Source organism: Pongo abelii, chromosome 13 (genome assembly GCF_028885655.2).
Source record: "Pongo abelii isolate AG06213 chromosome 13, NHGRI_mPonAbe1-v2.0_pri, whole genome shotgun sequence".
In the NCBI taxonomy this organism is placed as follows: Eukaryota; Metazoa; Chordata; class Mammalia; order Primates; family Hominidae; genus Pongo; species Pongo abelii.
This window is the reverse complement of record NC_071998.2, coordinates 51,787,998-51,807,208: the sequence shown is the minus strand read 5'-3', so window position 1 is coordinate 51,807,208 and position 19,211 is coordinate 51,787,998. Positions and strand designations below refer to the sequence as shown.

The 19,211-nt window shown below is 47.0% G+C and overlaps 1 pseudogene; it reads right to left on the bottom strand.

Moving 5' to 3' along the window:
- Positions 1–865: 865 nt before the first annotated feature.
- Positions 866–6,300, bottom strand: LOC103891455 (PRELI domain containing protein 3B-like; annotated as a pseudogene).
- Positions 6,301–19,211: the final 12,911 nt, after the last annotated feature.

Genomic DNA, 19,211 nt, shown 5'->3' with positions numbered 1-19,211 from the left:
ATGGTGGTGCATGCCTGTAATCCCAGCTACTCAGGAGGCTGAGGCAGGAGAATCTCCTGAACCCGGGAAGCAGAGGTTGCAGTGAGCCAAGACCGTACCACCGCACTCCAGCGTAGGTGACAGAGCGAGACTCCATCTCAAAATACAAAACAAACAAAAAGTATTCTCATTAATGTGTGGCCAGAAAAAAATTGTATTAAAAAAAGGAAGAAGGCTGGGCGCGGTGGTTCACGCCTGTAATCCCAGTACTTTGGGAGGCCAAGGTGGGTGGATCACGAGGTCAGGAGTTCAAGATCAGCCTGGCCAAGATGGTGAAACCCCACCTCTACTAAAAATACAAAAAATTAGCCGGGCGAGGTGGTGGGTGCCTGTAATCCCAGCTACTTGGGAGGCTGAGGCAGAGAATTGCTTGAACCCGGGAAGTGGAGGTTGCAGTGAGCCGAGATCACGACACGGCACTCCAGCCTGGGCGACAGAGTGAGACTACGTCTCAAAAAAAGGAAGAAAATAAAAAAATGGAAGAAACAGGGCCAGACGTTGTGGCTTATACCTGCAATCCCAGTACTTTGGGAGGCTGAGGCAGGTGGAATGCTTGATTACAGGAGTTCAAGACCAACCTGGGCAACATGGTGAAACCCTATCTCTACTAAAAATACAAAAAACTAGCCAGGTGTGTTGGCATGCTCCTGTTGTCCCAGTTACTTGGGAGGCTTTGGTGGAAGGATTGCTTGAGCCCAGTGGAGTGGGGCGGAGGTTGCAGTGAGCCAAGATCACACCACTGCACTCCAGCTTGGATGACAGAGACCCTGTCTCAAAAACAAAAAAACAAATCTCCATAACTGATTATTTTTGCTGTATGTCTTGCCTATTGGAGCCTCTGGAAAAAAGGAAATAACATTAAAAAGGAGGTACTCTCCACATAGAAATATACTTTTAGCGTTTTAAAAAACTGATTTTAGTTGCTAATGAGCTCTTGTAAAATCAGATGTCTGACCCATAAAAGCTAATGATTTCCAGCCAGATGTGCATATTTCTGAGTGGGTCACTTTGGGCCGAAATACTGACGAGATAAAAAAGGCTTAATAAAGCCTTCCTTAGGCCGGGCGTGGTGGCTCATGCCTGTAATCCCAGCACTTTGGGAGGGAGAGGCAGGCAGATCACCTGAGGTCAGGAGTTCAAGACCAGCCTGGCCAACATGGTGAAAATTCATCTCTACTAAAAATACAAAAATTAGCTGGATGCAGTGGCGCACGCCTGTAGTCCGAACTACTCTGCAGGCGGAGGCAGGAGAATCGCTTGAACCCAGGAAATGGAGGCTACAGTGGGCCGAGATTGTGCCACTGCACTGCAGCCTGGGCAACAAAGCAAGACTCAGTCTTAAAAAAAAAAAAAAAAAAGGCTTGTCAGTTGCACTTGGAATATGGCCATCAGGCCTTGCAGCATTTTGGCTTTGCGAAGAAAAAGCAACAGGGCTTTTTGGAATCCTGATCCTAATTTCCTGGACCTGATTCTAAGCTGAAACTTGATATTTTATAGTATGGGCTTGTTAATAGAAAAACTTCAACTGAATTAAATTTAAAATAGTTTAATTGAGCGGCTGGGCGTGGTGGCTCACGCCTGTAATCCCAGCACTTTCGGAGGCCAAGGCGGGAGGATCACAAGGTCAGGAGATCGACACCATCCTGGCTAACATGGTGAAACCCCATCTCTACTAAAAATACAAAAAATTAGCTGGGCGTGGTGGCGGGCACCCCTAGTCCCAGCTACTCGGGAGGCTGAGGCAGGAGAATGGCGTGAACCCGGGAGACGGAGCTTGCAGTGAGCCGAGATCGCGCCACTGCACTTCAGCCTGGGCAACAGAGCGAGACTCTGTCTCAAAAAAAAAAGTAATAATAATAATAATTTGATTGAGCAATGAATGATTCATGAATCAGGTAGCCCCAGAATCACAGCAGATATTCAGAGAGACTCCAGGGATGCCTCATGGTCGGAACAAATTTACAGACAAAAAAGAGAAGTGACTATAGAAATCAGAGGTGAGGTCCTTAAGTGGATTTGTTACAGCTCCGCGTTTGCCTTATTTGAACACAGTTTGAACACTCCACAGTGTATGAGTGGTTGAAGTATGGCTGCTGGGATGGGCCAAGACTCAGCTCTTGTTACAGGCAAATACTCCTAATTTAGTTTTCAATCTTGTGTACCTATTTAGTTAGGTTGCAGTTTGACCAAAAGGACTCAAATACAGAAGTACAGAGTCCTTCTCAGGCCATCTTTAGTTTGCTTTAACAATCACCCCCTTTTGGTCATTTTCTCAGTTTTTAGAGATTGACCAAAACTTGAGTTGTTGATGTCACTATCACCATCATAAATGTACTTATTTGATATTGAAACTCACTGGGAAACAGAACACTGTGGGCTTTGCAAGGTGGGAACAAGGACTCAGTAGAGGGTACCTTCTTATGCTGGGAATGTCCTGTTTACAGGAGAAAAACAAAACCTGGTCTGTTCTAGGATCTATGAGTTTCCTTAAAGTCTTAATTTGATTATGTCACATTTAACAAGAGCAACTCCATTTTTTTTTTTTTGCTTTTTTTTTTTTTTTTTTTTGGAGACTGAGTTTCACTCTTGTTGCCCAGGCTGGAGTGCAATGGCGCGATCTCGGCTCACCATAACCTCCACCTCCCAGGTTCAAGAAATTCTCCTGCCTCAGCCTCCTGAGTAGCTGGGATTACAGGCATGCACTACCACGCCCAGCTAATTTTTTTTTGTATTTTTAGTAGAGACGGGGTTTCTCCATGTTGAGGCTGGTCTTGAACTCCTGACCTCAGGTGATCCGCCCACCTCGGCCTCCCAAAGTGCTGGGATTACAGGCATGAGCCACCGCGCCCGGCCGAGCAACTCCATTTTTGTTTAGTTTGGTCTGTTGGGGCCTAGCGCATAAGCTCAGTCCAAAACAATGGCCTTCCATAATTTTGTTTAAAAAAATTACCCCTTTCTTGTCAGGTTCTCACTTAGCTGACAGTGTGACCAGAACTTAGGGCTTTAGCGCCATTTTCCATTACCACCATTTTGGGTTTCCGGCCTCAGTGTGTCATTTATAGGTTACTGTGTCCTCATGGTCGCACATTTCTTTCAGCTCTTGTCATTCCAGTTGAACAGAGACCATTTGACATTCTAGAGATGGCTGCATGTAAACATTTAAAACCTTTGGGAGAATACAGTGCACCAGGGAGACTATTATTATTACTATCAGGAAGATAATACCAACAGTTTGGAGTATGTTCCTTACCCAGGGTCCCCATAGACCAAACCACCTAAAATCAAATAGATCAAAGAATGAGGCCGGGGCCGGGTGTGGTGGCTCACATCTGTAATCCCAGCACTTGAGAGGCCAAGGTGGGCAGATCATGAGGTCAGGAGATTGAGACCATCCTGGCTAACACAGTGAAACCCCATCTTTACTAAAAATACAAAAATTAGCCGGGTGTAGTGGCGGGCACTTGTAGTCCCAGCTACTCAGGAGGCTGAGGCAGGAGAATCGCTGGAACCCGGGAAGCGGAGGTTGCAGTGAGCTGAGATCATGCCACTGCACTCCAGCCTGGGCGACAGAGCAAGACTGTCTCAAAAAAAAAAAAAAAAAAAAGAATGAGGCCGGAAGTTGTGCCTCACACACCTGTATGTAATCCCAGCACTTTGGGAGGCCGAGGTGGGTGGATCACCTGAGGTCAGGAGTTGGAGACCAGCCTCCCAAAGTGCTGGGATTACAGGCGTGAGCCACCGCACCCAGCCAGAAAGGAAAATTTAAGAAGGTTAAGAAGGGAAGCCAGACACTGTTCATGCAGGGGAAGAGAATCAACAAATGGTAAAGGTCACACAGGTATCAGCCAGAAAGTACTCATTTCCTAAGCCGGGATTGAACCCGGCCCTCTATTGTAAAATGGCAGAGACCAAAAGAAAGTACCACCATGTGGTGGCTGGGCGTGATGGCTCACACCTATAACTGCAGCACTTTGGGAGGCCGAGATGGGCGGATCATTTGAGGTCAAGAGTTCAAGACCAGCCTGGCCAACATGGCGAAACCCTGTCTCTACTAAAAATACAAAAATTAGCTGGACGTGGTGGCACACGCCTGTAGTCCCAGCTATTGGGGAGGCTGAGGCAGGAGAATAGCTTGAAACCGGGAGGCGGAGGTTGCAGTAAGCCGAGATCGTGCCATTGCACTCCAGCCTGGGTGACAGAGCAAGACTCCATTTCAAAAAAAAAAAAAAAAAGAAAGTACCACCATGTGGTTACAAGGTCAAGCTCCCAAGGACATAAAAGAAGATAGAGACCTCATCCAGTTTTGTTTTGTTTTTAGAGAAAGTTTGTAACTGACAAGTTTTCTGAGCTGGCTTGCCTATTAGCTAGCTAAGACAAACCAAATTTGAAAAAGTTGCTCTGCTTAAAAAACAAAACTCAGGCTCTGGGACAGTTGCAGATTTGACTCAAAAGACAAAGCTGTGAAAACATCATGGATGCTAGCTGGACCAGCTGGGTCACAATTGCGTACAGAAAAGGGCTTATTTCTGATGGGACCATCTGAAATTGATCTGCTCATTGGCTCTTTGTTTCTGTTACAGAGACTGCATTTCTAAGTAGTGATTCCTGCTAAAGCTGCACACTGTGGGAGGGTACATCTCAGCAAGTGTGACCCTTCCACCCAGTACTGAGAGATCAGACTCTGGACCCTGTCTCAGGGCCATCTTACTGCTGCTAACTTCTTGCATTTCGCTTTTGGTATTAGATGCAGTTTGCAACAGTTAACTGATACCTTGACTCTACTTCCTTTCTCCTGGTATACATGTTACAGGAAAGGGGTCCCGATCCAGACCCCAAGAGAGGGTTGTTGGATCTCGTGCAAGAAAGAATTCAGGGAGAGTCCGTAGAGTAAAGAGAAAGCAAGTTTGTTAAGAAAGTAAAGGAATAAAAGAATGGCTACTCCATAGACAGAGCGGCCCCAAGGGCTGCTGGTTGCCCATTTTTATGGTTGTTTTTTGATGATATGCTAAACAAGGGGTGAATTATTTATGCTTCCCCTTTTTAGGCCATATAAGGTAACTTCCTGATGTTGCCATGGCATTTGTAAACTGTCATGGCGCTGGTGAGAGTGTAGCAGTGAGGATGACCAGAGGTCACGCTCACATCTTGGTTTTGGTGGGTTTTAGCCGGCATCTTTACTGCAGCCTGCTTTATCAGCAAGGTCTTTATGAGCTGTATCTTGTGCTGACCTCCTATGTCATCCTGTGACTTAGAATGCATTAACCGTCTGAGAATGCAGCCCAGTGGGTCTCAGCCTTATTTTACCAGCCCCTATTCAAGATGCAGTTGGTCTGGTTCAAATGCCTCTGACACACACAACTTAGCAAGGCACCTTAATTTAGTGATTAAATGCAGCTGTCCCCAGAAAGAGATTGATCTTTTCTAGGCTGCTACCTGGATAAGTGATCAGGATGAAAAAAGAGTGGAAAGTTATGTAAACCCATGTTTTCTTTTTTGAGACGGAGTTTCGCTCTTGTTGCCCAGGCTGGAGTGCAATGGCGCGGTCTCGGCCCACCACAACCTCTGCCTCCTGGGTTCAAATGATTCTCCTGCCTCAGCCTCCCGAGTAGCTGGGATTGCAGGCATGCACCACCACGCCCAGCTAATTTTGTATTTTTAGTAGAGATGGGGTTTCTCCATGTTGGCCAGGCTGGTCTCGAACTCCTGATCTCAGGTGATCCTCCTGCCTCGGCCTCCCAAAGTGCTGGGATTACAGGCGTGTGTCACCACGCCTGGCCTGCACTCCTCTGTTTCTTGCCCTTTATTAGCACTTGGAGATAACATACTTGCCATCAGTCCTGCAAAGTAATTGCCGAGGCTGACTCCTTTCACAGTGATTATGGCTTCCTGAGTCAAAATAGGATTTTTTCTGTGTCCTGAGGATGTGACTTGTATATAAGCCTCTCACCTACTTAAAATATGTTTGTAAATGAAGTGTTGGTAGATTCCTGTTCCATTGTTTTCTCTACAGGATCAACTACCATATGTTCTTACACAAATATTTTGTTTCTTGCACCAATAAGAGACTTCACAATGGAAGGTAGTCCCCAGTCTGTGCTAAGTCTGTGGCTGGGCAACTTTTCAGAGGGATCTATATGTCTGTCTAACACATCAACTCCAACCACACTCAAGTTCATAGGGTTTGGGTATTACTGCATTGCAGCTGTTGTTAAGAGTTTCTCATGGGTGGTCAAAGAGATGCTCCAAAGTTCAAATCTTCATGGTTCCAGCAGCCTATGCAATGACTGGGCACTGCTAGAGGACAATTAGGCAAAGAGGTTACACCTGTCCCCACCCCACCCCCACCAGCATCCCATCAAACTGCTTAGTGTGAAATTGGCTCTGCAGAAACAGAGCTCCCATCACCCATGTTGCATTATCACCTGGCCTCTTTTGTTTTGGTGTTTTCTGGTAGGAAAATGGACACAGGACGCTGGCATCTTTGCCAATCTTACTATTGCTGTCAATATTAAACTGCCTGAATCTAAAAAGGGCTTGTTGTTTCTTTACCAATTAAATCTCTCAGCTTTGCTTGACAGCAGTGATATGCTTTGGCTGTGTCCCCACCCAAATCTCATCTTGAATTGTAACTCCCATAATTCCCACATGTCATGGGAGGAACCTGGTGGGAGGTAATTGAATTATGGGTCAGGGCTTTCCAGCACTGTTCTCCTGATAGTGAATGAGTCTCATGAGGTCTGACGGTTTTAAAAACCAGAGTTTCACTGCACAAGCCCTCTCTTTTTTGCATGCTGCCATCCACGTGAGACATGACTTGCTCCTCCTTGCCTTCTGCCAAGACTGTGAGGCCTCCTCAGCCATGTGGAACTGTAAGTTCATTAAACCTCTTTTTCTTCCCAGTCTCAGGTATGTCTTTATCAGCAGCATGAAAATGGACTCATACATTAAATTGGTACTAGTAGAGCAGGGCACTGCTGTAGATACCCAAAAATGTGGAAGCTACTTTGGAACTGGGTAACAGGCAGAGATTGGAACAGTTTGGAGGGCTCAGAAGAAGACGGGAAAATGTGGGAAAGTTTGGCACTCCCTAGAGACTTGTTGAATGGCTTTGACCAAAATGCTGATCGTATTATGGACAATAAAGTCCAGGCTGAGGTGGTCTCAGATGGAAATGAGGAACTTGCTGGGAACTGGAGCAAAGGTGACTCTTGCTATGTTTTAGCAAACAGACTGGCAGCATTTTACTCCTGCCCTAGAGATTTGTGGAACTTTGAATTTGACAGAGATGACTTAGGGTATCTGGTGGAAGAAATTTCCTAGCATCAAAGCATTCAAATGGTAACTTGGGTGCTGTTAAAGGCATTCAGGTTTATAAAGGAAGCAGAGCATAAAAGATTGGAAAATTGCAACCTGACAATGCAACAGAAAAGAAAATCTCATTTTCTGTGGAGAAACTCAACCTGGATGCAGAAATTTGCCTAAGTAATGAGGAGCTGAATGTTAATCCCCAAGACAATGGGGAAAATGTCTTCAGGGAATGTCAGAACTATTCACGGCAGCCCCTCCCATCACAGGTCCAGAGGCCTAGGAGGAAAAAGTGGTTCTGTGGGCTGGGCCCAGAGTTCCTGTGCTATGTGCAGTCCAGGGACTTGTTGCCCTGCGTCCCAGACACTCCAGCCATGACTAAAAGGGGCCAAGATACAGCTCAGGCTGTTCCTTCAGAGGGTGGAAGCTCTAAGACTTGGCAGCGTCCATGTGGTGTTGAGCCTGTGGGTGCACAGAAGTCAAGAATTGAGGTTTGGGAACCTCAATTAGGAAGTCAGACTATCTCTGTTGTAGACAATGTGATCCTATACCTAAAAAACCCCGAAGGCTCTGTCCCAAAGCTCCTAGATCTGAAAAAGAACTTCAGCAAAGTTTCAGGATACAAAATCAGTATACAGAAATCAGTATCCACCAGGAGCAGTGGCTCACGCCTGTAATCCCAGAACTTTTGGAGGCCTCGGCTGGGGGATCACTTGAGACCAGGAGTTCAAGACCCGCCAGGCCACCATGGCCAAACCCCATCTCTACAAAAAATACAAAGTTAGTCGGGCATGGGGGCACACACCTGTAGTCCCAGATACTTGGGAGGCTGAGGCACAAGTATCGCTTGAACCTGGGAGGCAGAGGTTGCAGTGAGCCAAGATCACACCACTACCTTCCAGCCTGGGCGACAGAGCGAGATTCTGTCTCCAAAAAAAAGAAAAAAAGTTTTTCAGTCCCACTGGACTAGCCTGGGCAGCATAGTGAGATCCTGTCTCTATTTTCAAAAAAACAAATAAATTAAATTAAAACAGAAAATTGACAAATGAGACCTAATTAAACTAAAGAACTTCTGCACAGTAAAATAAACTATCAACAGAATAAAAAGACAACCTACAGACTGGGAGAAAATATTTGCAAACTATGCATCCAACAAAGGTCTAATATCGAGAATCTATAGGGAACTTAAACAAATTAACAAGCCAAAAAACAAACAACCCCATTAAAAAGTGAGCAAAGGACGGTCAGGTGCAGTGGCTCATGCCTGTAATCTCAGCACTTTGGGAGGCAGATGGATCACCTAAGGTCAGGAATTCAAGACCAGCCTGTCCAACCTGGTGAAACACATCTCTACTAAAAAAAAAATACAAAAATTAGCTGGGCATGGTGGCAGGCGCCTGTAATCCCAGTTACTCAGGAGGCTGAGGCAGGAGAATCGCTTGAACCTGAGGGGCAGAGGTTGCAGTGAGCCGAGATCACGCCATTGCATTCCAGCCTGGGGGACAAGAGTGAGACTTCATCTCAAAAAAAAAAAAAAAAAAAAAGAAAGTGAGCAAAGGACATAAAGGACATGAACAGATAATTTTCAAAAGAAGACATACACTTGGCCAACAAGAAAAAATGTTCAACATCACTAATCATTAAAGAAATGCAAACCACAATGAGATACGAACTCACACCAGTCAGAATGACTATTATTAAAAAGTCAAAAAATGACAGATGCTGGGCCGGGCAAGGTGGCTCACGCTTGTAATCCCAGCACTTTGGGAAGCCGAAGCAGGCGATCACCTGAGTTCAGGAGTTCGGAGCCTGGCCAACGTGGCAAAACTCCATCTCTACTAAAAATACCAACAATTTGCCAGGCATGGTGGCAGGTGCCTGTAATTCTAGCTACTTGGGAGGCTGAGGCATGAGAATCACTTGAACCTGGGAGGCAGAGGTTGCAGTGAGGGAGATCACGCCATTGCACTCCAGCCTGGGCAACAAGACCAAAACTCCCTCTCAAAAACTAAACTAAACTAAACTAAACTAAAAAACAGATGCTGGCCAGGCCTGGTGGCTCACACGTGTAATCCCAGCACTTTGGGAGGCCGAGGCAGATGGATCAGCTGAGGTTGGGAGTTTGAGACTGGCCTGACTAACATGGAGAAACCCCGTCTCTACCAAAAATACAAAATTAGCTGGGCATGGTGGCACATGCTGTAATCCCAGCTACTTGGGAGGCTGAGGCAGGAGAATTGCTTGAACCCGGGAGGCGAAGGTTGCAGTTAGCAGAAACCGTGCCACTGTACTCCAGCCTGGGTGACAGGTCCTCACTCTGTCCCCTAAGCTGGAGGGCAATGGCAAGATCACAGGTCGCTGGAGTCTCGACCTCCCAAGGATCAGGTGATCCTCCTGCCTCAGCACCCTAGAGTAGCTGGGACCACAGGTGGGCACCACCATGCCCAGCTAATTTATTTATTTACTTATTTTGAGATGGAGTCTAGCTCTGTCACCCAGGCTGGAGTGCAGTGGCATGATCTTGTTCAAGCAATTCTCCTGCCTCAGCCTCCTGGGTAGCTAGGATTACAGGTGCACGTCACCAGGCCCGACTAACTTTTCTTTTCTTTTCTTTTTTTTTTTTTTTTTTTGAGAGACAGGGTTTCACCATGATGGCCAGGCTGGTCTTGAACTCCTGACCTCAGGTGATCCACCAAAGTGCTGGGATTACAGGCGTGAGCTATCACGCCTGGCCGCCCAGCTAATTTCTATATTTTTTGTAGAGATGGGGTTTCCCCATGTTGCCCTGGCTGGTCTTGAAATCCTGGGCTCAATTTATTCTCCCACCTCAGCCTCCCGCCTCAGCCTCCCAAAGTGCTGGGATTACGGGCATGAGCCTCCATACCCAGATTTTTTCCTTTGCAGATCTATATATAGATATAGATATAGATATTTCTAATTATTATTATTTTGAGACAGAGTCTCACTCTGTCACCTAAATTGGAGTGCAGTGGTGAAATCTCTGCTCACTGCAACCTCTGCCTCCAGGGTTCAAGCGGTTCTTGTGCCTCAGCCTCCCGAGTAGCTGGGATTACAGGCGCCCACAACCATGCCCAGCTAATTTTTGTATTTTTAGTAGATACAGGGTTTCACCATGTTCGCCAGGCTGGTCTTGAACTCCTGTCCTCAGGTGATCTGCCCCCCTGCACCTCCCAAAGTGCTGGGATCACAGGTGTGAGCCACCATGCCTAGCCGTTTTTTCCTAATTAATTTGTGACCCAGAAAATCCTGTTTAAAATCTGCCATCTAGTGTGGGATTTGTAAAATGACAAATCACTGGACACAATCATGTGTTTACACTAAGGCTTCCCTCCTGGACACCAGGTTTAAAACTTTTCAGCATCAAATAACATTATCCAGTAAAGTAGCATTAAATTTGGTTACCCATTTGGTTTTACTCACAGTTTTAGATACATAGATAGATAGATATGAGTATATTCATATGCAAGGTAGATTTTTTTTTTTTTTTTTTTTTTTGCAAGTTAGAGCTTTTGATCAGCAGGATACGGTAGTATGAGAAACCTTTAAATAGCCCAGTAAGCTGGAAGGAATGTGGCTCACAACTGTAATCCCAGCACTTTGGGAGACCAAGGAGGAAGGATTGCTAGGAGTTCGAGACTGCCCTGGGCAACATAGCAGGACCCCCATCTCTAAAATAAATAAAAATGAATAAATAGCAAAGTAAAAGCTATCTCACAATTAATTTTTATTTATTTATTTTTGAGACGGAGTCTCGCTCTGTTGCCAGGCTGGAGTGCAGTGGTGTGATCTCGGCTCACTGAAACTTCTGCCTCCTGGGTTCAAGTGATTATCCTGCCTCAGTCTCCCAAGTAGCTGGGACTACAGGCACGTGCCACCACACCCAGCTAATTTTTGTATTTTTAGTAGAGACGGGGTTTCACCATGTTGGCCAGGATGGCCTCGATCTCTTGACCTCAGGTGATCTGCCTGCCGTGGCCTCCCAAAGTGCTGGAATTACAGGTGTGAGCCACCGCACCCGGCCTAATTTTTTGTTTTGTTTTGTTTTGTTTTTTTGAGACGGAGTCTTGCTCTGTTGCCCAGGATGGAGTGCAGTGATGCAATCTCTGCTCACTGCCAGCTCCGCCTCCCGGGTTCACGCCATTCTCCTGCCTCAGCCTCCCCAGCAGCTGAGACTACAGGCGCCCATCACCACACCTGGCTAATTTTTTATTTTTTTATTTTTTTATTTTTATTTTTTTATTTTTCGAGTATTATTCTTTCTTCTTGATTTTATTTTATTTTATTTATTTATTTATTTTTTTATATTATATCATTTATTTGGGAATGGGCATTGCAATGGGAATACACATGCCATAGTAAACGTGCATATTCAGGGAGGTAAAGGAAGATAAAGATTTTTAAAGGATAAAAGAGGGGGATTACATAATTGTTTTGAATCAATTATCCTTGGCTACAAGGATCAATAACACTAGTGGCACCAGTCCCAAGTTGGACAGGCAGTTGCTGGCAGATGTCCTCACAAAAGTATTTTTTTGTGTAAGTTTGCGATGGCCTTTGTAAAAGATTGTGGTTTTTGCAGATTCTTTTCTAATAGTTCTCATTATCAGGCATTTGTGCATGAGAACCTTCCCCAGCTCCATTTGTGAGAATTTTTAACACAAGTGATTCAATTTTGATTCTTTTTTTTTTTTTTGAGACAGAGTCTCACTCTGTAACCCAGGCTGGAGTGCAGTGGCGTGATCTCAGCTCACCGCAACCGCCGCCTCCCAGGCTCAAGCAATTCTCCCGCCTCAGCCCCCCAAGTAGCTGGGACCACAGGCAGGCGCCATCACGTCCAGCTAATCTTTTGTATTTTTAGTAGAGACGGGGCCTCACCATGCTAGCCAGGATGGTCTCGATCTCCTGACCTCATGATCTGCCCGCCTCGGCCTCCCAAAGCGCTGGGACCACAGGTGTGAGCCACCACGCCCGGCCTCAATTTTGATTCTTTTTTTTTTTTTTTAAAGTATTTATTGATCGTTCTTGGGTGTTTCTCGGAGAGGGGGATATGGCAGGGTCATAGGATAATAGTGGAGAGAAGGTCAGGAGATAAACACATGAACAAAGGTCTCTGGTTTTCCTAGACAGAGGTCCCTGCGGCCTTCTGCAGTGTTTGTGTCCCTGGGTACTTGAGATTAGGGAGTGGTGATGATTTTTAAAGAGCATGCTGCCTTCAAGCATCTGTTTAACAAAGCACATCTTGCACCGCCCTTAATCCATTTAACCCTGAGTTGACACAGCGCATGTTTCAGAGAGCACGGGGCTGGGGGAAAGGCCATAGATCAACAGCATCCCAAGGCAGAAGAATTTCTCCTAGTCAGAACAAAATGGAGTCTCCTATGCCCACCTCTTTCTACACAGACACAGCAACAATCTGATCTCTCCTTCCTTTCCCCACACTTCCCCTCTTCTTTTCAACAAAACCGCCATCGTCCTCATGGCCCGCTCCCAATGGTCGCTGTCTCTTCGGAGCTGTTGGGTACTCCTCCCAGACAGGGTGGCTGGGCAGAGGCGCTCCTCACATCCCAGACGATGGGCGGCTGGGCAGAGGTCCTCCTCACTTCCCAGACGGGGCGGCCGGGCAGAGGCGCTCTTCACCTCCCAGATGGGGCGGCCGGGCAGAGGTCCTCCTCACTTCCCAGACGGGGCGGCCGGGCAGAGGCGCTCCTCACCTCCCAGACGATGGGCGGCTGGGCAGAGGCGCTCCTCACTTCCCAGACGGGGTGGCCAGGCAGAGGCGCTCCTCACTTCCCAGATGGGGCCGCCGGGCAGAGACACTCCTCACTTCCTCCCAGACGGGGTGGCAGCCGGGCAGAGGTGCTCCTCATCTCCCAGACGGGGCGGCCGGGCAGAGGTGCTCCTCACTTCCTCCCAGACGGGGTGGCGGCCGGGCAGAGGCGCTCCTCACTTCCCAGACGTTGGGCGGCCGGGCAGAGGCGCTCCTCATCTCCCAGACGGGGCGGCCGGGCAGAGGTGCTCCTCACTTCCTCCCAGACGGGGTGGCGGCCGGGCAGAGGCGCTCCTCACTTCCCAGATGTTGGGCGGCCGGGCAGAGGCGCTCCTCATCTCCCAGACGGGGCTGCCAGGCAGAGGCGCTCCTCACTTCCCAGACGGGGCGGCCGGGCAGAGGCGCTCCTCACTGTCCAGAGGGGGCGGCTGGGTAGAGGCGCTCCTCACTTCCCAGATGGGGCAGCTGGGCAGAGGAGCTCCTCACATCCCAGACGATGGGCGGCCGGGCAGAGACTCTCCTCACTTCCTAGACGGGGTGGCGGCAGGGCAGAGGCTGTAATCTTAGCACTTTAGGAGGCCAAGGCAGGCGGCTGGGAGGTGGAGGTTGCAGCGAGCGGAGATCACGCCACTGCACTCCAGCCTGAGCAACATTGAGCACTGAGTGAGCGAGACTCTCTCTGCAATCCCAGCACCTCGGGAGGCCGAGGCGGGCAGGTCGCTCGAGGCCAGGAGCTGGAGACCAGCCCAGTCAACATGGCGAAACCCCGTCTCCACCAAAAATACAAAAACCAGTCAGGCGTGGCGGCGTGCGCCTGCAATCCCAGGCACTCGGCAGGCCGAGGCAGGAGAATCACAGGAGCCCGATGCAGGGAGGTTGCAGCGAGCTGAGATCACGGCAGTACAGTCCAGCTTTGGCAACAGAGGGAGACCGAAGAAAGGGGAGAGAAGGAGAGGGAGACCGAAGAAAGGGGAGAGGGAGGGGGTGAGGGACAGGGAGAGGGAGAGGTATTTTTTTCAATTTTTTGTATTTTTAGTAGAGACGGGGTTTCACCGTGTTAGCCAGGATGGTCTCGATCTCCTGACCTTGTGATCCACCCACCTCGGCCTCCCAAAGTGCTGGGATTACAGGCGTGAGCCACTGCGCCTGGCCTTGCACCCGGCCTAATTTTTATTTATTTATCTTTGAGATGGAGTCTTGCTCTGTTGCCCAGGCTCTAGTGCAGTGGCACGATCTTGGCTCACTGCAACCTCCATCTCCTGGGTTCAAGCGATTCTCCTGCCTCAGCCTCCGGAGTAGCTGGGATTACAGGCGCATGCCACCACATCCAGCAAATTTTTGTATTTTTAGTAGAGATGGGGATTCACTATGTTGGCCTGGCTGGTCTTGAACTCCTGACCCCAAGTGATTCGCCCACCTCAGCCTCCCAAAGTGCTGAGATTACAGGCATGAGCCACTGTATCCAGCCAGTAGTATAATTATTGTTTTCTTTTTTTTGAGACGGAGTCTCACTCTGTTGCCCAAGCTGGATTGCAGTGGGAGGATCTCGGCTCACCACAACTTCTGCCTCCCAGGTTCAAGTGATTCTGCCTCAGCCTCCCGAGTAGCTGGGACTACAGACACACGCCACCATGCCCAGCTAATTTTTGTATTTTTAGTACAGATAGGGTTTCACTATGTTGGCCAGGCTGGTCTCAAACTCCTGACCTCATGATCCAGCTACCTTAATTTTTGTTTTCAACTATGAAATATATTTTTAAAAACTCAGGCCAGGCACAGTGGCTCACACCTGTAATCCCAGCACTTTGGGAGGCCGAGGCGAGTAGATCATGAGGTCAGGAGATTGGGAGCATCCTGGCCAACATGGTGAAAACCCATCTCTACTAAAAATACAAAAATTAGCCAGGGTAGTGGTGCGTGCCTGTAGTCCCAGCTACTCAGGAGGCTGAGGCAGCAGAAACGCTTGAACCAGGGAGGCGGAGGTTGCAGTGAGCCGAGATTGCGACACTGCACTCCAGCCTGGGCAACAGAGCGAGACTCTATCTCAAAGAACAAAAAACAAAAACAAAAACTCCAGAGGAAAAGAATATTCTATTTACCTGGGTACATGCTATTTACTCTGGTATTTAGCCTTTTTATTGTTCTTTATTCATTTCTTATGTTCCTAGCTTTCTTCTGATATAATTTCTCTTATATCTGAACTTACGGCAATTTATTCAGAGGAGTTTTGTTTGCAACACATTCTCTTAGTTTCCTTGTATCTAAGCATGTCTTTATTTCATCTTTATTCCTAAAGAATATTTTCATTGAATTTTGAGGTGACATCTCTCTTTTTTTTTTGTCTTTTAGTGACACCTTTTTTTATTCAGCACTTTTTAAAGTTTTTTTTTTTTTTTACTTTTTAAAAATAATAGAGACAGGGTCTAACTATGTTTCCCAGGCTGATTTTGAACTCCTGGTCTCAAGGGGTTTACCTTTCACCTGCCTTGGTCTCCCAAAGTGCTGGGATTATTCATGTGAGCCACCATGCCCGGGCTGTTAAGCATTTTAAAATGTTGTTACACACACACAGACACACAAATACATTTTTTTCTTTTTTTTTTTTCTAATTGGCTCAAAAACAATAATAAAATGTTTTTATTTATTTATTAATTTTTTTTTGGAGACAGAGTCTTGCTCTGTCGCCCAGGCTGAAGTGCAGTGGAGTGATCTCAGCTCACTGCAACCTCCACCTCCCGGGTTCAAGCGATTTTCCTGCCTCAGCCTCCTGAGTAGCTGGGACTAGAGGTGTGTGCTACCATGCCTGGCTAATTTTTATATTTTTAGTAGAGATGGGGTTTCACCATGTTAGTCAGGCTGATCTCGAACTCCTGACCCCGTCATCCACCCGCCTCGGCCCCCCAGAGTGCTGGAATGCAGTGGGCAATACATTGTCTTTCTCTGGCTATTTTCAAGATTTTCTTTGTCTATATTTTCAAAGTTTGATTGTAATCTATCTCAATTTGGATTCATTTGGGTCTTTCTTTTTTATTCATTTATTTATTTTATTATCTAGCAGCCCCCTGAAACAGAGTTAGTTCAGAGAGACTCTCTGGGTTTTTTCTGTTAAGGTTCTGTTGGCCTTAGTGAATATCAGTTATTGTCTTTTGCCAACATTTAGAAAATTTTAGCCATTGTTTCTTCAACTTTTTTTTTTTTGTACTGCACTTCTTCTCCTTTCCTTCTGGAACTCTGATGTCATGAATATCAGCCCTTTGGTATTGTTCACAGATTCCTGAGGCTCCTTTTATTTTGGTGGGGTGGGGAATTTTTTTTTTTTTTTTAGACAGAGTCTCGCTCAATTGAGTAGGCTGGAGGGCAGTGGGGCAATCTAAGAATCGCTTGAACCCAGGGGCCTTTGACTCTAAGGCCCTCCTTGAGGCTCCCTCTCCTTCCTTGGGGTGTTTGACCCAGAAAATGGGGTCAAAAACTGCTGCCGCAAACATCTCCAGTGCCAGTAGCCAAGGTCTGGGGAGACCCATGGGGTCTCACCAGGAGGCTGAGGCAGGAGAATCACTTGAACCCAGGAGGTGGAGGTTGCAGTGAGCCGAGATTGTGCCATTGCACTCCAGCCTGGGTGACAGGGCGAGGCTCTGTTTAAAAAATAAAACAAAAAACCTAGGTCTAGGTCTAAAAAGGAAAAAATCAATCAGCAAACATAAATGTGGCTTTTAAGAGACATCCTTGTAGAAAAAAATGGTGCTGACAAAGGATTACTAATATGAAAATAATAAGGGATGAAACAGACTAAACAATACGGCTGCTAGGTAATCAATTAATCCTCTTGTCTTAAGTAGAGCTAATGAAATTAGGTCGACTGAAATGGTTTTGTCAGTGGTGGGGGCTTTACCCCTTCAACGACATCACTGAGGCACTTCGTTCAAGCAAAATTACATCTACCTTGCACATAACTATAACCGGCACCCCGCACAATTCAGGGCACAAGGGAGGTATGAGGCACATTTTCATTTACCGAGTTAATGAACAACAAGGATTATCAAGAGTGTGCATCTTTAGTCTCACAGTTATCTTATGTTGTTGTTAACTGTTATTAAGTAAGGAGAAGCTAGAACAAAGAATAACACAATATTTTCTGCTTCCTTTTTTTTTTTTTTTGAGAGGGACTCTCACTCTGTCGCCCAGGCTGGAGTGCAGTGGTGGAATCTTGGCTCACTGCAACCTCCGCCTCCTGGATTCAAGCGATTCTTCTGCCTCAGCCTCCCTAGTAGCTGGGATTATAGGTGTGTACAACCAAGCCTGGCTATTTTTCTGTATTTTAGTAGAGACAGGGTTTTGTCATGTGGCTAGGCTGGTTTGGAACTCCTGGTCTCAAGCGATCCACCTGCCTTGGCCTACCAAAGTGCTGGGGTAACAGGCGTGAGTCACCATGCCTATCCCAGATTTTCTGCTTTCTATATGGAATCCGCAGCTAGTCAAATTCACTTGACTTGTTGGGGTGGGGGACACCTGACAGCTAAGTGACTCACTAATGTGAAAATCCTCTCCAATTTTTTTTTTTTTTTTTTTGAAATAAGGTCTTGCTGTGCTACCCAGGCTGGTCTCAAACTCCTGGGCTCAAACAATCCTCCCACCTTGGCCTCCCAAATTATTGGGATTACAGGTGTGAGACACCATATCCGGCCCCTCTCCAGTTCTATGTAAAAAATCAGCTTCATCCAGATAACAACACTTTGTTACCTCTAAGGGGTGGGGTGGGTGGGGAGGCAGACCGACTTCTGGAGCCTTAATAGCAACAGCGTTTGGAAAAAAATTATTTCCAAACATAGGAGAACTCAGGATCTAATTCACATGTGATCTCCTTAAAAAACTAGTAACAGCTGCTGGGCACAGTGGCTCATGCCTGTAATCCCAGCACTTTGGGAGGCTGAGACGGGCAGATCACGAGGTTAAGAGATTGAGACCATCCTGGCTAACATGGTGAAACCGCATCTCTACTAAAAACTACAAGAATTAGCTGGGCATGGTGGCATGCGCCTGTAATCCCAGCTACTCAAGAGGCTGAGGCAGGAGAATTGCTTGAACCTAGGAGGCGGAGGTTGCAGTGAGCTGAGATTGCACCACTGCCCTCCAGTGTGGCGACAAAGTGAGATTTCATCTCAAAAAAAAAAAAAAAAAAAGAAAAAACTAGTAACAGCTTAATTTTAAAAAATATTTATAATAGAGACAGGGTCTACTATGTTGGTCAGATTGGTCTTCAATTCCTGGCCTCAAGCAATCTTCCTGTCTTGGCCTCCCAATATACTAGGATTACAGGCATGAGCTGCCACCCTCAGCCAACAGCTTAATTTCTGCCAGGTAAGGCTGTCTTTATTGTCCTTGATGGAGGTTTGGGCACACAGACTCCAGGAGTGGTGTGCTCCAGGGTTGTGGGGAAGCAGAAGAGTCCTTGGGATGCTGAGAGGGAGAAGGACTGCAGAAGGCACCAGGGCAAGGTGGGGGGTGGGGAGGGCAGGGGATACCTGGGGCACTGAGAGAGCTAGGTGGGGCTAATACCCTGCAGAAACATGCCTCCAGCAGATATATGGGATGGAGGTGCACGGCCAGCCCTCTTCCTCCTCCTATTCCTCCTCCTCCACCTCCTGGTCCCTCTCCTCCCCTGCCCTTTCACCTTTGACCCCATGGGTCTCCCCAGACCTCGGGTAGTGGCACTGGAGATGTTTGCGGCAGCAGTTTTTGACCCCATTTTCCGGGTCAAACATCCCAAGGAAGGAGAGGGAGCCTCAAGGAGGGCCTTAGAATCAAAGGAACATCTCAGGATTGAGAGTCAAGGAAAATTTGATCTTTATTATGATAATGTTCCCTCCAATCCACAGTTCTCAAACTTTCTGGTCTCAAACCTTCTTAATGTTGAAAATTGTCTTCATGGGTATTTCCATCAGTATTTGTTATATTTTAAAACTGAGAAAAATTTAGGCCAGGGATGGTGGCTCGCACCTATAATCCCAGCACTTTGGGATGCCAAGGCAGGAAGATCGCTTGAGCACAGTGGTTCATGACCAGCCTGGGCAACATAGTGAGA